This window comes from Procambarus clarkii, chromosome 52, assembly GCF_040958095.1.
Source record: "Procambarus clarkii isolate CNS0578487 chromosome 52, FALCON_Pclarkii_2.0, whole genome shotgun sequence".
NCBI classification, from domain to species: domain Eukaryota; kingdom Metazoa; phylum Arthropoda; class Malacostraca; order Decapoda; family Cambaridae; genus Procambarus; species Procambarus clarkii.
The window spans coordinates 14,529,170-14,544,483 of record NC_091201.1 but is presented as its reverse complement, the minus strand read 5'-3'; the positions used below and the strand labels follow the sequence as shown (position 1 = coordinate 14,544,483).

General features: G+C 48.4%; 2 non-coding genes across 2 annotated transcripts; both read right to left on the bottom strand.

Annotated features, from left to right (window-relative positions):
• Positions 1–9,522: 9,522 nt before the first annotated feature.
• TRNAM-CAU (transfer RNA methionine (anticodon CAU)) lies at positions 9,523–9,595 on the bottom strand. The gene has a single exon. It is a non-coding gene; the product is annotated as a tRNA-Met (tRNA).
• Positions 9,596–12,257: 2,662 nt separating this feature from the next.
• TRNAM-CAU (transfer RNA methionine (anticodon CAU)) lies at positions 12,258–12,330 on the bottom strand. Its single transcript has one exon. It is a non-coding gene; the product is annotated as a tRNA-Met (tRNA).
• Between the last annotated feature and the right edge of the window lie 2,984 nt (positions 12,331–15,314).

The following is a 15,314-nucleotide window of genomic DNA, read 5'->3' as shown; positions in this document are numbered from 1 at the left end:
GGATTCCTCGTTTCCCAATCTATCTCTCCGTGATTTAGGTCCCCCATGACCAGCAGCTTCGCTCTCATTCTATGCGCTAAAGTTGCTGCCCTCTGCAGTTCATCTATACATGTCTTGTTGCTGTCCTCGTACTCCTGCCTGGGCCTTCTACTGTTTGGTGGGGGATTGTAGAGTATCAAGATTACAATCTTCTTCCCATCCACTGTGCGTGTGTTTGTGTGTGTGTGTGTGTGTGTGTGTGTGTGTGTGTGTGTGTGTGTGTGTGTGTACTCACCTAGTTGTGTTTGCGGGGGTTGAGCTCTGGCACTTTGGTCCCGCCTCTCAACCGTCAATCAACAGGTGTACAGATTCCTGAGCCTATCGGGCTCTATCATATCTACATTTGAAACTGTGTATGGAGTCAGCCTCCACCACATCACCCCCTAATGCATTCCATTTGTCAACCACTCTGACACTAAAAAAGTTCTTTCTAATATCTCTCTGGCTCATTTGGGCACTCAGTTTCCACCTGTGTCCCCTTGTGCGTGTTCCCCTTGTGTTAAATAGACTGTCTTTATCTACCCTATCAATTCCCTTCAGAATCTTGAATGTGGTGATCACGTCCCCCTTAACTCTTCTGTCTTCCAACGAAGTGAGGCTTAATTCCCGTAGTCTCTCCTCGTAGCTCATACCTCTCAGCTCGCGTACTAGTCTGGTGGCAAACCTTTGAATCTTTTCCAGTTTAGTCTTATCCTTGACTAGATATGGACTCCATGCTGGGGCTGCATACTCCAGGATTGGCCTGACATATGTGGTATACAAAGTTCTGAATGATTATTTACACAAGTTTCTGAATGCCGTTCGTATGTTGGCCAGCCTGGCATATTCCGCTGATGTTATCTGCTTGATATGTGCTGCAGGAGACAGATCTGGCGTGATATCCACCCCCAAGTCTTTTTCCTTCTCTGACTCCTGAAGAATTTCCTCTCCTAGATGATACCTTGTATCTGGCCTCCTGCTCCCTACACCTATCTTCTTTACATTACATTTGGTTGGGTTAAACTCTAACAACCATTTGTTCGACCATTCCTTCAGCTTGTCTAGGTCTTCTTGAAGCCTCAAACAGTCCTCTTCTGTTTTAATCCTTCTCATAATTTTAGCATCGTCCGCAAACATTGAGAGAAATGAATCGATACCCTCCGGGAGATCATTTACATATATCAGAAACAAGATAGGACCGAGTACAGAGCCCTGTGGGACTCCACTGGTGACTTCACGCCAATCGGAGGTCTCACCCCTCACCGTAACTCTCTGCTTCCTATTGCTTAGATACTCCCTTATCCACTGGAGCACCTTACCAGCTACACCTGCCTGTCTCTCCAGCTTATGTACCAGCCTCTTATGTGGTACTGTGTCAAAGACTTTCCGACATTCCAAGAAAATGCAGTCCGCCCAGCCCTCTCTTTCTTGCTTAATCTTTGTCACCTGATCGTAGAATTCTATCAAGCCTGTAAGGCAAGATTTACCCTCCCTGAACCCATGTTGGCGATTTGTCATGAAGTCCCTTCTCTCCAGATGTGTTACCAGGTTTTTTCTCACGATCTTCTCCATCACCTTGCATGGTATACAAGTCGTGGACACTGGCCTGTAGTTCAGTGCCTCTTGCCTGTCGCCCTTTTTGTATATTGGGACCACATTCGCCGTCTTCCGTATTTCTGGTAGGTCTCCCGTCTCCAGTGACTTACTATACACTATGGAGAGTGGCAAGCAAAGTGCCTCTGCACACTCTTTCAGTACCCATGGTGAGATCCCATCTGGACCAACAGCCATTCTAACATCCAGATCCAGCAGGTGTCTCTTGACCTCCTCTCTCGTAATTTCGAACTCTTCCAAGGCCGCCTGGTTTACCTCCCTTTCTCCTAGCACAGTGGCCTCACCTTGTTCTATTGTGAAGACCTCCTGGAACCTCTTGTTGAGTTCTTCACATACCTCTCTGTCATTCTTTGTACACCTGCCCTCGCCTGTTCGAAGTTTCAATACCTGTTCTTTCACTGTTGTTTTCCTTCTGATGTGACTGTGGAGTAACTTTGGTTCGGTCTTGGCTTTGTTTGCTATATCATTTTCAAAACTTTTCTCTGCTTCTCTGTTCTGACGTACTCATTCCGGGTTCTCTGGTATCTCTCTCTGCTTTCTGGTGTTCTGTTATTCCGGAAGTTCCTCCACGCCCTTTTATTCAGTTTCTTCGCTTCCATACATGCCCTATTATACCATGGATTCTTCTGTTGCTTCTCGGATTTTTCCCTTTGGGCCGGGATGAACCTGTTTACTGCCTCCTGACACTTTTGGGTAACATAGTCCATCATACCCGGTACAGACCTATCTCTGAGGTCTGTGTCCCAAGTTTTTTCACTTAGGAAACTTCTCATTTGTTCATAATTCCCCTTTCGGTATGCCAGCCTTTTGATTCCTAGTTCTTTTTTGGGGGATATCAGTCCTAGCTCTACCAGGTACTCAAAGTTCAATACACTGTGGTCACTCATTCCCAAGGGCGCTTCCATCTTAACTTCCCTTATATCCCACTCATTTAGGGTAAATATCAAATCAAGCATTGCTGGTTAATCTTCTCCTCTCATTCTTGTTGGTTCTTTGATGTGCTGGCTTAGAAAGTTTCTTGTTGCCACGTCCAGCAGCTTAGCTCTCCATGTTTCTGGTCCTCCATGCGGGTCTCTGTTCTTCCAATCTATCTTCCCATGGTTGAAGTCTCCCATAATTAGTAGTCCAGATCCATTCCTGCTAGCAACAGAAGCTCCTCTTTCTATTATGTTAATGGTGGCTATGTTGTTTCTATCATATTCCTGTCTAGATCTTCTGTCATTTGGTGGTGGATTATATATGACTACGACTATAATTTTTTTCCCTCCATTTGTTACAGTACCTGCTATGTAGTCACTGAAACCTTCACAGCCCTGAATATCCATCTCCTCAAAATCCCAGCCTTTTCTTACCAGCAGAGCTACACCACCCCCACCTCTTCCTTCCCTCTCTTTCCTCATAACATAATAGTCCTGTGGGAACACTGCGTTTGTTATCGTTTTCGTGATCTTTGTTTCTGTGAGGGCTATTATGTCTGGGTTTTCCTCTAGTACCAGTTCTCCAAGCTCACTTGCTTTATTTGTAATTCCATCTATGTTAGTGTACATCGCCTTGAGGTTCACTTTCTTCTGTCCCTTCTCAAATCGCCTCCTTGGTGAGTGTTCTGCTGGTGGGGGAGGCTGTTCCATGGGTGTGAGGACCTGTGAGGTGGATAACAGGGTCTCAGAGGATACTGGGATAAGGGGCGGGGGATCCAGTAAAGGGGGAGGGACAGGGAGGGTATGGGGTGAAAGGGGAGGGAGGACGGGAAGGATAGGGGGGAAGGAAAGGGGGGAAGGGAGGACTCGGGAGGAGGGGAGGGGTAGAAGGGTGGGGATTGGGTGTGGGGGAAGGGAGATTTGGCTGAACATTTGAGTGGGGGCAGGGAGGGTTTGGGGTAGGGGGGGTTTCTATGCAGAGGAGGGAGGCGGGGTTGTCCTCCCTTCTGGTGTTACTGGGTAGCTGGTTGTGGGTTCCCCCCTCGCCTCTGGGGGTGTTGTGTTGGGAGCTGTGACTTCCTGGTTTTTCCCTCTCGCCCTGCGCCTCTTCCTTGCTTCTGCCGCCACGGCTCTCTCCTTCCTTGTCATGTCTCTCTGGAGGAATACATTTTTTAATTTTCCCACGTTTTTCAGCGAGCTCTTCCTTGATAGGATCTTCTCCTTTGTGCTCTCGTTTGCAAACACTATCTTTATCATTCGGTCTCGGTCTTTGTTGTACCAGCCAAGCCTGAAAACCTTCTCAATGCTATGCTCAGCCCCTTCCATGTCTAGTGCCTTTAGTACTTCATTCACTGCTGCTTTGTCCTTGTCATTCCACTCTGTCCTATTAGAGCCTTCCTGCTCTTTAACCCTCAAACCGCTAGGGGCCCAAATGGAATTCACACCCACAGGCGCAACAAAAAAAAAAATCCAAAAAATTCTTTCGTCTTATAGAAGTGTTCATTTTTGTTCCCTGATCACGGAAAAAAATAACAAAAAAATCGTAGGTGGCATATTTTAGCCGCAATAGGGTAGGGAAGTGTGGCAAAAAAGGGGTGTTGGCAGAGTTCGCCAGACGAAGTCTACTCCGCCCGAGCTGTCAGACGGCAGTTGCCACAAATATATTATTACCTAATTATTTCAATGTCTCTGATTTATTTTTTCTTAGTTTTTTTTGCAGTAATATTATTCCATACAGTGAATTGTGGTATATTTATATTATAAAATGTGTGAACCATCGCTGTACTCAAAATTATGGTGTGCATATTAGTGATTCAATTATTATGTTCATAAAACAATAAACAAATAGTTTTGCTGTTGTTACACTATATACACAGGTTATATATAAGTATCTGCATGTTTTGTACACCATAACGAACTACTAAGTTGGTCTTGTGAGTCAAAAAGCAACGAGGAGTGATCGCCAAACACCAGCGAGCCACTCACTGCCACTCCCTCCCTAAATACCACCTCACTCACCCTCATTCACCTCCAACAATACTGTTTCTGTATTTATTCAGTATACACAAATGTTATATATACGTATTTACATGTTTTGTTCACCATAACTGTACATCTAAGCTTGTATGGTGAGTAAAGGCACAAAGACTTAGCTACTCACACAGTCAGCTGATCAGCAGCCGCCCTCAAGGCCAGACGCACTAATATTTGTCCTCCAACAATATTGTTTGTGGTGTTATTACGCTATATACACACATTATATATAAGTATCTACCTGTTTTATTCACCATACCTGTACAAATAAGCTGGTATGGTGCCCAAAGACCATAGTGGCCATCAGTAAACAACATGCTAAGTCGTGCAGATGACGCTCCTTCCTCACCAAAATGGCGGCTCCCAACCTACTCTTGCTGTTATCTCACACTATACACACGTTATATATATAAGTATCTACATTTGTGTTCACCATAGCGAACCACTAAGCTGGTATGGTGAGTGCAGTCAATAAATGGTGGCCACACACAGTCAGAAAACGACGCCACAACCCTCCCTCCCACAGCATTACTCCTCCCTCCATGGAGCACAGTGCTAAATATCACCACAATCCTGCTATTATCAGAATCTGGGTCAGTTTTATCACAGTCAGGGGGCTTCAGTAATACTATCACTACTAAATAATAGCAGTATCGTTTATATTATGGTATTTGTAGACGATGCTGTGGTCACAAGCTGAACAGCGGTGCTGTGAGCTCGTGCTGCGTGCGCCAGCCTTGGTGGCTTGCTCAATACTGACGCTGTAACACCCAAGAATGTTGGCCTGGATTTTTTTTCTAGGTGGCATCTGGCAATTATCGGTCATGGCTGTACTATAGCTGCCCCTATCCCAGGCGGGGCGTTTAAATTATAGCGCTAGACACAAAATCATATATAAATGATGTGCGCGGTTTCGGTTTTGTCACTGATATCATTTATATATGATATGCGCGGTTTGAGGGTTAATACCCAATATCTTGTGGGTATTAATAGTAATACCATAATACTAACAATAATAATAATAACACCATAATACCCATAATAAAATCCATCACTGCAGTCATTACTTCAGAGTTATTTTTTTTTAGTACTTCCGCAAATGTTGCTTTTATTGTGGCATTCTCATCCAAAAAACTATTACCACCTTCTCCCTGGATGGTTTTCTGATTCTCAGCCTCGATGCCATTCTCTTTGAGGGCTCTAATCTCCTCCTTTGCTGCTGTCAGCTCTCTTTTCAGGTAGCTTATTTCGTTCTTCATTTCCTGCATCATTTCTTTCATCTCACTCTTGATGTCCTCCAGAAACTGGGCGAACATTTCCTTCATTTCGTCACCTTGGCTTTTCCCTGTTCCCCTGGTACCTCTGGCTGCCATGCTTGACCCTGTTCCTATAGTTGTGCCGTGATAGGATTTGTCAGGAGGGCACAGCGGGATGGGGGAGGGAGAGAGAGAGAGAGGGAGAGAGAGAGAGAAAGAGAGAGAGAAAGGGAGTGATAAAGGGAGAGATAAATTTTCCGACCCTTCCACTGAAGTGAGAAGAAAGTTGAAGGGGAGGGGGGGAGGAGATGGAGAGAGAGGCGGGAGGGAGAGAGAGGAGAGGGAGAGAGATGGAGAGAGCGGGTGAGGGAGAGAGGGGGGAGGTGTGTGTGTGTATGTATGTGTGTGTGTGTGTGTGTGTGTGTGTGTGTGTGGGCAGAGAGGGAGGGGGAAGGAAAGAGAGAGAGTGCAGGAGAGAGAGTGGGAGAGAGAGAGAGAGAGAGAGAGAGAGAGAGAGAGAGAGAGAGAGAGAGAGAGAGAGAGAGAGAGAGAGAGAGAGAGAGAGAGAGAGTGGGGAGGGGAAGTGTGTGTGTATGGGCGATGCGGGGGACTGGGGGTGGGGGGTGCGGAGATGGCGACCAGGTCAAGTTAGGTCAGATGGGGGGGTCCAGAGGTGGGGGGATAGTAAGGTCCTATCCCAGGTGTTAATGCCTTTTCCCCTAACTGAACGATTGTGTGTGTGTGTGTGTGTGCGTGCGTGTGTGCCTGTTTTAGCGTGTGTACACTTGTGTGCATGTATACGTACGTGGGTGGGTGTGCTTGTATGTGTCAAGATATCCCTTATGCGTTACCTCTGCCTAAATGAGCCACCCTGAGATTTTTAAATATATATGATATCCTGAACAAGAATTTTATAATATTTTACCTCAATCTGTACACCTGATTAATTGGCCAGAGAGGGGGTACATACCAGTCTCCTCCCGCTCACACAACCAGATGAGTAATGATGATGTATGATGACGATGGTTATCCGTCGTTGTCTCCCACTAGGTGATTCACTAAGTGCTGGTAGATTGATGAGGTCGGTTCTTCTCTGTCTACACAAAGCTCTGGAGTCAGTCACTGTATCGTTGTGTGACAGTTCACTAATTCACTGTACCACTGATCACAGTCACCACTCAACAGCACAATCAGGTAGTTCCACGGCGGGGCGTCCCACCCGGTCAGGTCGCACACTTACATGCACCGGTGATGCCACTAGCTCCACTTTGGTTTCTTCGCCAAATCTTCGCTCTATCGCTAGCGATATGACTATGCTATGTTGCACCCTGCTAGCTACACACTTCGAGAGGCCAAATACTATGATCTAGCCTCTATACTCCTTCAATGTCCCGAGAAATTGACGAATTTCCGCGGACCTCACTAATAGTGTGTGTCTCCTACCGTCTCCCGGCCATGTGTGTGTGTGTGTGTGTGTGTATACTCACCTAATTGTGCTTGTGGGGGTTGAGCTCTGGCGCTTTGATCCCGCCTCTCAACTGCTAATCAACTGATGTACAGATTCCTGAACCTACTGGGCTCTATCATATCTACATTTGAAACTGTAAATGGAGTCTGCCTCCACCACATCACTGCCTAATGCATTCCATCTGTTAACTACCATTGTGTGTGTGTGTACTGGATGGGTGGGGACGTGTGTGTGTATGGGGGAGGTTAAAGAATGAACGAAGGAAGGAATGTAGGAAGGAAGGAAGGAAGGTGGGTAGGAGGGAGTAAGTGAGGGAGGGAAGTTAGAGATACATATAGGGAGAGAAATATGGAGGGGAGAGATGGTCCAGGGGGGGAGAAGGGATAGAGCAGGGAGGAGGAGGAGGAGGAAGAGGATGGTGAGAGCTGGTAGATAAGGCACTAGCTGGTCACTAGTCACATAGATGGGAAGAGCCCTGAGCCCTGAGGGGTGGGAGGAAACAGAGGGAGAGGAGTAGAGTGGTGTGGTCCTGTTGACCCGTAAGCCTAACCCACCAGAGCCACAGAGATGTTGCCTATCCTCTATACTTTGGATTCTAAATACCTCAGATATGGTTATATTTCAAATTAAATATTTTAAATCACTCTGTATACCTTATTGATGACCTAGAGGGGGGGAACTTACTAACAGCTCATCTCAAGCAAGCACAGTACTAGGAGTGTTTCACTTATCTAGTGCTGTGTAGGTGTGTTTCACACCCATTACTGTGTGAGGTGTGTTTCACACCCATTACTGTGTGAGGTGTGTTTCACACCCATTACTGTGTGAGGTGTGTTTCACACCCATTACTGTGTGAGTTGTGTTTCGGGTTGGTGGAGAGGGTGTGTTTCAGAGTGGGGAAGGGAGTGTGATTCAAGGTGGGGGAGAGGGTTTGTTTCAGGGTGTGGAAAGGGTGTATTTCAGTGTGGGGAGAGAAGGTGTGTTTTAGGGTGTCGAGAAAGTGTGTTTCAAAGTAATGGAGAAGGGGGGGGGGTTCAGGACGGGTGAAAGGGTGTGTTTCGATTCAGGAGAGAGGGTGTGTTTCGGGTTTGGGGAGAGGGCGTGTTTCAGAGTGTGGAGAGAGTGTTTGTTTCAAAGTAATGGAGAGAGGGGGGGGGTTCAGGGCAGGCGAGAGGGTGTGTTTCGATTTGGGGGAGAGGGTGTGTTTCGGGTTAGAGATAGGGTGTGTTTCAGGGTGGGGGAGAGGGCGTGTTTCAGCGTGAGGAAAGGATGTGTTTCAGATTGGGGAAGAGGGTGTGTTTCCTGGTGGAGAAGAGGGTGTGTTTCAGTGTGAGGTAGAGGGGAGTGTTTCAGGGAGAGGGGAGAGGGTGTGTTTTAGTGTGGGGGGAGAGGGTTTGCCTCAGTGTTGGGAGAGGTCTTATTCAGGTTGGGAGGCTATCTTTAGGTTATCTTGAAGTTATCTTGATTTCGGGGTTTAGCGTCCCCGCGGCCCGGTCCTCGACCAGGCCTTCTTTTTGTTACGCATCTCCCAGGAAGCAGCTCGTAACAGCTGTCTAACACCCAGGTTCCTATTTTCTGCTAGGTAACAGGAGCATCAGGGTGAAAGAAACATTTTGCCTATTTGTCTCCATCTGGAATCGAATACGGAACTTCAGGACTACGATTCCGAAGCGCTGTGCACTCAGCTGTCCGGCGCCCCTGACACCGTCAAGGAAAGGGTGTCTTTCAGGATGGGAGAGAGGGTGTGTTTCAAGGTGGGGAAGAGGGAGTGTTTCAAGGTGAGGGAGAGTGGGTCTTTCAATGAGGGAGAGGGTGTTTCAAGGTGAGGAAGAGGGACTGTTTCAGGGTGGGGGACAGGGTGTACTCACCTAGTTGTACTAACATAGTTGTGTTTGTGGGGGTTGAGCTTTGTCTCTCTCTTGTCCCGCCTCTCAACCGTCAATCAACTGGTGTACAGATTCCTGAGCCTACCGAGTTCTACAATAACTATATATGAAACTGTGTAAGGAGTCAGTCTCCACCACATCACTGCCTAATGCATTCCACTTGTTAACGACTCTGACACTGAAAAAATTATTTTTAATGTCTTTATGGCTCACTTGGGTACTAAGTTTCCACTTGTGTCCCCTTGTTCGTGTCCCACCCGTGCTAAAGGGTTTGTCTCTGTCCACCCTGTCAATTCCCCTGAGAATTTTGTTGATGATTAAAAAAAACTTGCCCCGAGTGAGGATCGAACTCACGACCTTGAGATTATGAGACTCACGCGCTGCCTACTGCCCCATCGAGGCCATATTACGATCGAAACACATCGAGGTGTGTTTCAGAGTGGGGGAGAGGGTGTGTTTCAGAGTTGAGGGAGAGTGTGTGTTTCAGAGTTAGGAAGAGGGTGAGTTTCAGAGTTGGGGGAGAGGGTGTGTTTCCGAGTAGGGGAGAGGGTGTGTTTTAGGGTGGGGTAGAGGGTGTGTTTTAGGGTGGGGGAGAAGGTGTTCTTCAGAGTGAGGGAGAGAGTATATTTTAGGGTGGGGGAGAGGGTGTGTTTCATAGTGCCTGAGAAGGTTTATTTTCAGGGTGAGGGAGAGAGTTTGTTTCAGTGTGGGGAGAGGGTGTGTTTCAAGGTGAGGGATAGGGTGTGCTTTAGGGTGGGGGAGAGAGTGTGTTTCAGGGTGGCGTAGAGGGTGTGTTTCAGGGTGGGGTAGAGGGTGTGTTTCAGGGTGGGGTAGAGGGTGTGTTTTAGGGTGGGGGAGAAGGTGTTCTTCAGAGTGAGGGAGAGAGAATGTTTTAGGGTGGGGGAGAGGGTGTGTTTCTGAGCGGGGGAGAGGGTGTATTTCAGGGTAGGGGAAAGGGTGTTTCAGGGGTGGGGGGAGAGGGTGTGTTTCATAGTGGGGGAGTGGGTGTGTTTCAGGATGGAGGAGAGGATGTATTTCAGGGTGGGGGAGAGGGTGTGTTTCATGGTGCTTGAGAAGGTTTATTTTCAGGGTGAGGGAGAGAGTTTGTTTCAGTGTGGGGAGAGGGTGTGTTTCAAGGTGAGGGATAGGGTGTGCTTTAGGGTGGGGGAGAGAGTGTGTTTCGGGGTGGCGTAGAGGGTGTGTTTCAGGGTGGAGTAGAGGGTGTGTTTCAGGGTAAGGTAGAGGTTGTGTTTCAGGGTGGCGAAGAAGGTTTGTTTCAGGGTGGGGAAAGGGGGAGTTTCAGGGTGAGGGAGAGGATATGTTTCAGGGTAGGGGAGAAGGTGTGCTAAGAAAGAGGGGTGTGTTTCAGGGTAGGGGGAGAGTGTGTGTTTCAAGCCGGGAGAGAGGTTTTTTTTTGAGGGTGGAGAGGGCGCGAGTTTCAGGGGTGGGAGAGAGATAGAGACTTTGTTTAAGGGTGGGGGAGAAGGTGTGTTATAGGGTGGGGACAGGGTGTTTTTCAGAGTGATGGAGAGGGTATATTTAAGAGTTAGGGAGAGGGAATGTTTCAGAGTGGGGGGAGAGGGTGTGTTTCAGGGGTGGGGGAGAGGGTGAGTTTCAGAGTGAGGGAGAAGGTATGTTTCAGGGGTGGGGGAGAGGGTGAGTTTGAGAGTTGGGGAGAGGGTGTGTTTCAGGGGTGGGGAGAGGGTGAGTTTCAGAGTGAGGGAGAGGGTGTGTTTGAGAGTGGGGGAGAGGGTGGATTTCAGGGATGAGGGGAAAGGGTGAGTTTCAGCATGGAGGAGAGGGTGTTTCAGGGGTGAGGGAGAAGGTGTTCTTCAGAGTGTGGGGATAAGGTGTGTTTCAGAATTGGGGATAAGGTGTGTTTCAGGGGTGAGGGAGAGGGTGTATTTCAGAGTGGGGTCGAGGGTGTTTTTTAGGGTGAAGGAGAGGGTGTGATTCCGTGTGGGGAAGAGGGTGTGGTTTAGTGTGTGGAGAGAGTGTGTGTTTCAAATTAATGGAGAGGGTGTGTTTCGATTTGGGGGAGAGGGTGTGTTTCGGGTTAGAGAGAGGGTGTGTTTCAGGGTGGGGGAGAGGGCGTGTTTCAGCGTGAGGAAAGGATGTGATTCAGATTGGGGAAGAGGGTGTGTTTCCTGGTGGAGAAGAGGGTGTGTTTCAGTGTGAGGTAGAGGGGAGTGTTTCAGGGAGAGGGGAGAGGGTGTGTTTCAGAGTACGGGGAGAGTGTTTGCCTCAGTGTTGGGAGAGGTTTTATTCAGGTTGGGGAGGCAATCTTTAGGTTATCTTGAAGTTATCTTGATTTCGGGGTTTAGCGTCCCCGCGGCCCGGTCCTCGACCAGGCCTTCTTTTTGTTACACATCTCCCAGGAAGCAGCTCGTAACAGCTGTCTAACTCCCAGGTTCCTATTTACTGCTAGGTAACAGGAGCATCAGGGTGAAAGAAACATTTTGCCTATTTGTCTCCATCTGGGATCGAATACGGAACTTCAGGACTACGATTCCGAAGCGCTGTGCACTCAGCTGTCCGGCGCCCCTGACACCGTCAAGGAAAGGGTGTCTTTCAGGATGGGAGAGAGGGTGTGTTTCAAGGTGGGGAAGAGGGAGTGTTTCAAGGTGAGGGAGAGTGGGTCTTTCAATGAGGGAGAGGGTGTTTCAAGGTGAGGAAGAGGGACTGTTTCAGGGTGGGGGACAGGGTGTACTCACCTAGTTGTACTAACATAGTTGTGTTTGTGGGGGTTGAGCTTTGTCTCTCTCTTGTCCCGCCTCTCAACCGTCAATCAACTGGTGTACAGATTTCTGAGCCTACTGAGTTCTACAATAACTATATATGAAACTGTGTAAGGAGTCAGTCTCCACCACATCACTGCCTAATGCGTTCCACTTGTTAACGACGATCTGACACTGAAAAAATTATTTTTAATGTCTTTATGGCTCACTTGGGTACTAAGTTTCCACCTGTGTCCCCTTGTTCGTGTCCCACCCGTGCTAAAGGGTTTGTCTTTGTCCACCCTGTCAATTCCCCTGAGAATTTTGTTGATGATTAAAAAATTACTTGCCCCGAGTGAGGATCGAACTCACGACCTTGAGATTATGAGACTCACGCGCTGCCTACTGCGCTATCGAGGCCATATCGCGATCGAGACACATCGAGGTGTGTTTCAGAGTGGGAGAGAGGGTGTGTTTCAGGGCCGGGGAGAGGGTGTGTTTCAGGGTGGGGGAGAAGGTATGTTTCAGGGGTGGGAGGAGAGGGTGTGTTTCAGAGTGGGGGAGAGGATATGATTCAGGATCGGGGAGAGGGTGTGCCTTCGGGTGGGGGGGAGAGGGTGTGTTTCAGGGAGGGGTAGAGGGTGTGTTTCAGGGTGGGGTAAAGGGTGTGTTTGAAGGTGGGGAGAGAGTGTGTTTCAGGGCGGGGAAGAGGGTGTGTTTCAGGGTGGAGGAGAGCGTGTGTTTCAAGGTGGGGTAGAGGGTGTGTTTCAGGGTAGAGTAGAGGGTGTGTTTCAGGGTGGCGGAGAAGGTTTATTTCAGGGTGAGGAAAGGGGGAGTTTCAGGGTGAGGGAGAGGGTATGTTTCAGGGTAGGGAAGAAGGTGTGCTTCACAGTAAGGGAGAGGGTGTCTTTCAGGGAGGGGGGAAAGTGTTTCAAGGCGGGAGAGAGGGTTTTTTCAGGGTGGGGAGAGCGCGAGTTTCAGGGTGGGAGAGAGAGAGAGTTTGTTTCAGGGTGGGGGAGAAGGTGTGTTATAGGGTGGGGACAGGGTGTGTTTCAGACTGAGGGAGAGGGTATATTTAAGAGTTAGGGAGAGGGAATGTTTCAGAGTGCGGGGAGAGGGTGTGTTTCAGGGGTGGGGGAGAGGGTGTGTTTCAGAGTGCGGGAGAGCGTTTGTTTGAACTGGGGAGAAGAGGGTGTGTTTCAGGGTAGGGAAGAGGGTGTGTTTCAAGGTGAGGGAGAGTTGGTCTTTCAGGGTAAGGGAGAGCGTGTGTTTCAAAGTGGGGGTGATGATATGTTTCTGGGTGGAGAAGAGGGTATGTTTCAAGGTGAGGGAGAGGGTGTGTGACAGGGTGTACCTACCTAGTTGTACTCACGTAGTTGTGCTTGCGGGAGTTGAGTAAGTAATTATCAAAAAGAAGGCAACAACCGGGGAAGACAATGTAGCACCATCAAATGTGCGGAATAATCAGAGGGCGCTAAATATCACCATGGATGCCAATACGAGAACAGAAACGCATAAGGCGAACGATATCAAAAGTATTCGAGCCAGCAAGAATTCTATCGAGGGACAAGCGACCGCGAGGGACGGTCGGAAAGCAAGACACACACTCGTCCCGGAAGTCAGGACAGTCAACAAGGATGTACACGACGGTAAGAGGGACAACGCAATTTGGTTAAAAAGAAGCTGGGCGGCGCTCCATTACGTGACCGTGAGTTAAGCGAGTATGGCCAAGACGCAACCTCGCCAGAGCCGTTTCCCACCGCCGGTTAAGGTGGTAAGAGGAAGGCCACGGGAACACAACACTTAAGAGTCCGTAGTTTTGTTACAAAGAACAGAAGACCAACAACCCTGCCAATGGGCAAAGATGGAGCAATGAACAACCAGGTAAAAGTCGGAAAAAGTAATGCCTTTACAGGAAATGGAACAAGAGCGGATAGCCTTCCTAGCGGTAGCATCTGCACGCTCATATAAAGAAACACCAACTTGGTCGGGAACCCAGCAAAACGCCATGGATTTATATTTACTAGAGATAAGAAACAGCCAATGATAAATCTCGACGACAACGGGATGGACAAGATTAAAGGACCCGAGAGCCATGAGGGCACTACGAGATTCAACGACGATCACAAAGGAGGATTGACAACGAGAAAGCAGGAGACGGCGAGCATGGAGAATAGCATAAAGCTCCGCTGTGAAGATGCTAGCCTCCGGACGAAGGAGACTGTCATAAGTCTATAAGTGACTATAAGTGCTGTCAGGAAAAACAACAAAGTAGCTCACACCGTCCGCGGACTTAGACCCGTCGGTGAAGATGGAAACGGAGTGGGAGAGTGAAGAAAAGTGCTCAAGAAAAATGCGTTTCAGAACCGTAGGAGGAGTAAAATATTTAGTAATGCGGGTCAAGGATGTACAAAACTTCGGAAGGGGGACCCTCCACTGGAGCGACGAAGGAACAATACGAGGAGATATATGAGAGACGAATGGAAAGAGAGACCTGTAAGCGAGATAGCCGGACTGAAAGAGGGAGGTGGTAAAGAGGAACAGGAACTACAGGAGGGGTAAAAGTCAAAGCACGACAGGATGTTGCTTGGTCCGCGCAAGATAGCGAAGACAGTAGCGATCATGGCGGTCCTGTAGAGATAGGAAACCAGTGTCAACATACAAGCTGAGGGCGGGAGTCGAACGAAAGGCACCAGAACTGAGGCGCAGCCCAGATGCGTCTTGACGTCAAGACGCCGAAGAGTAGGTGAAGCAGACGAGTAATTAGGCCTTGCGGGGGTTGAGCTTTGTCTCTTTCTTGTCCCGCCTCTCAACCGTCAATCAACTGGTGTACAGATTCCTTAGCCTACCGAGTTCTACAATAACTATATATGAAAATGTGTAAGGAGTCAGCCTCCACCACATCACTGCCTAATGCATTTCACTTGTTAACGACTCTGACACTGAAAAAAAAAATTATTTTTAATGTCTTTATGGCTCATTTGGGCACTAAGTTTCCACCTGTGTCCCCTTGTTCTTGTCCCACCCGTGCTAAAGGGTTTGTCTTTGTCCACCCTGTCAATTACCCTGAGAATTTTGTTGATGATTAAAAAAAACGACCTTGAGGTTATGAGACTCACGCGCTGCCTACTGCGCCATCGAGGCCCTATCGAGATCGAAACACATCAAGGTGTGTTTCAGAGTGAGGGAGAGGGTGTGTTTCAGGGGTGAGGGAGAGGGTGTGTTTCAGAGTTGGGAAGAGGGTGAGTTTCAGAGTTGGGGAGAGGGTGTGTTTCCGAGTAGGGGAGAGGGTGTGTTTCAGAGTGGGGGAGAGGGGTGTGTTTTAGGGTGGGGGAGAAGGTGTTCTTCAGAGTGAGGGAGAGAGTATGTTTTAGGATGGGGGAGAGGGTGTGTTTTTGGGCGGG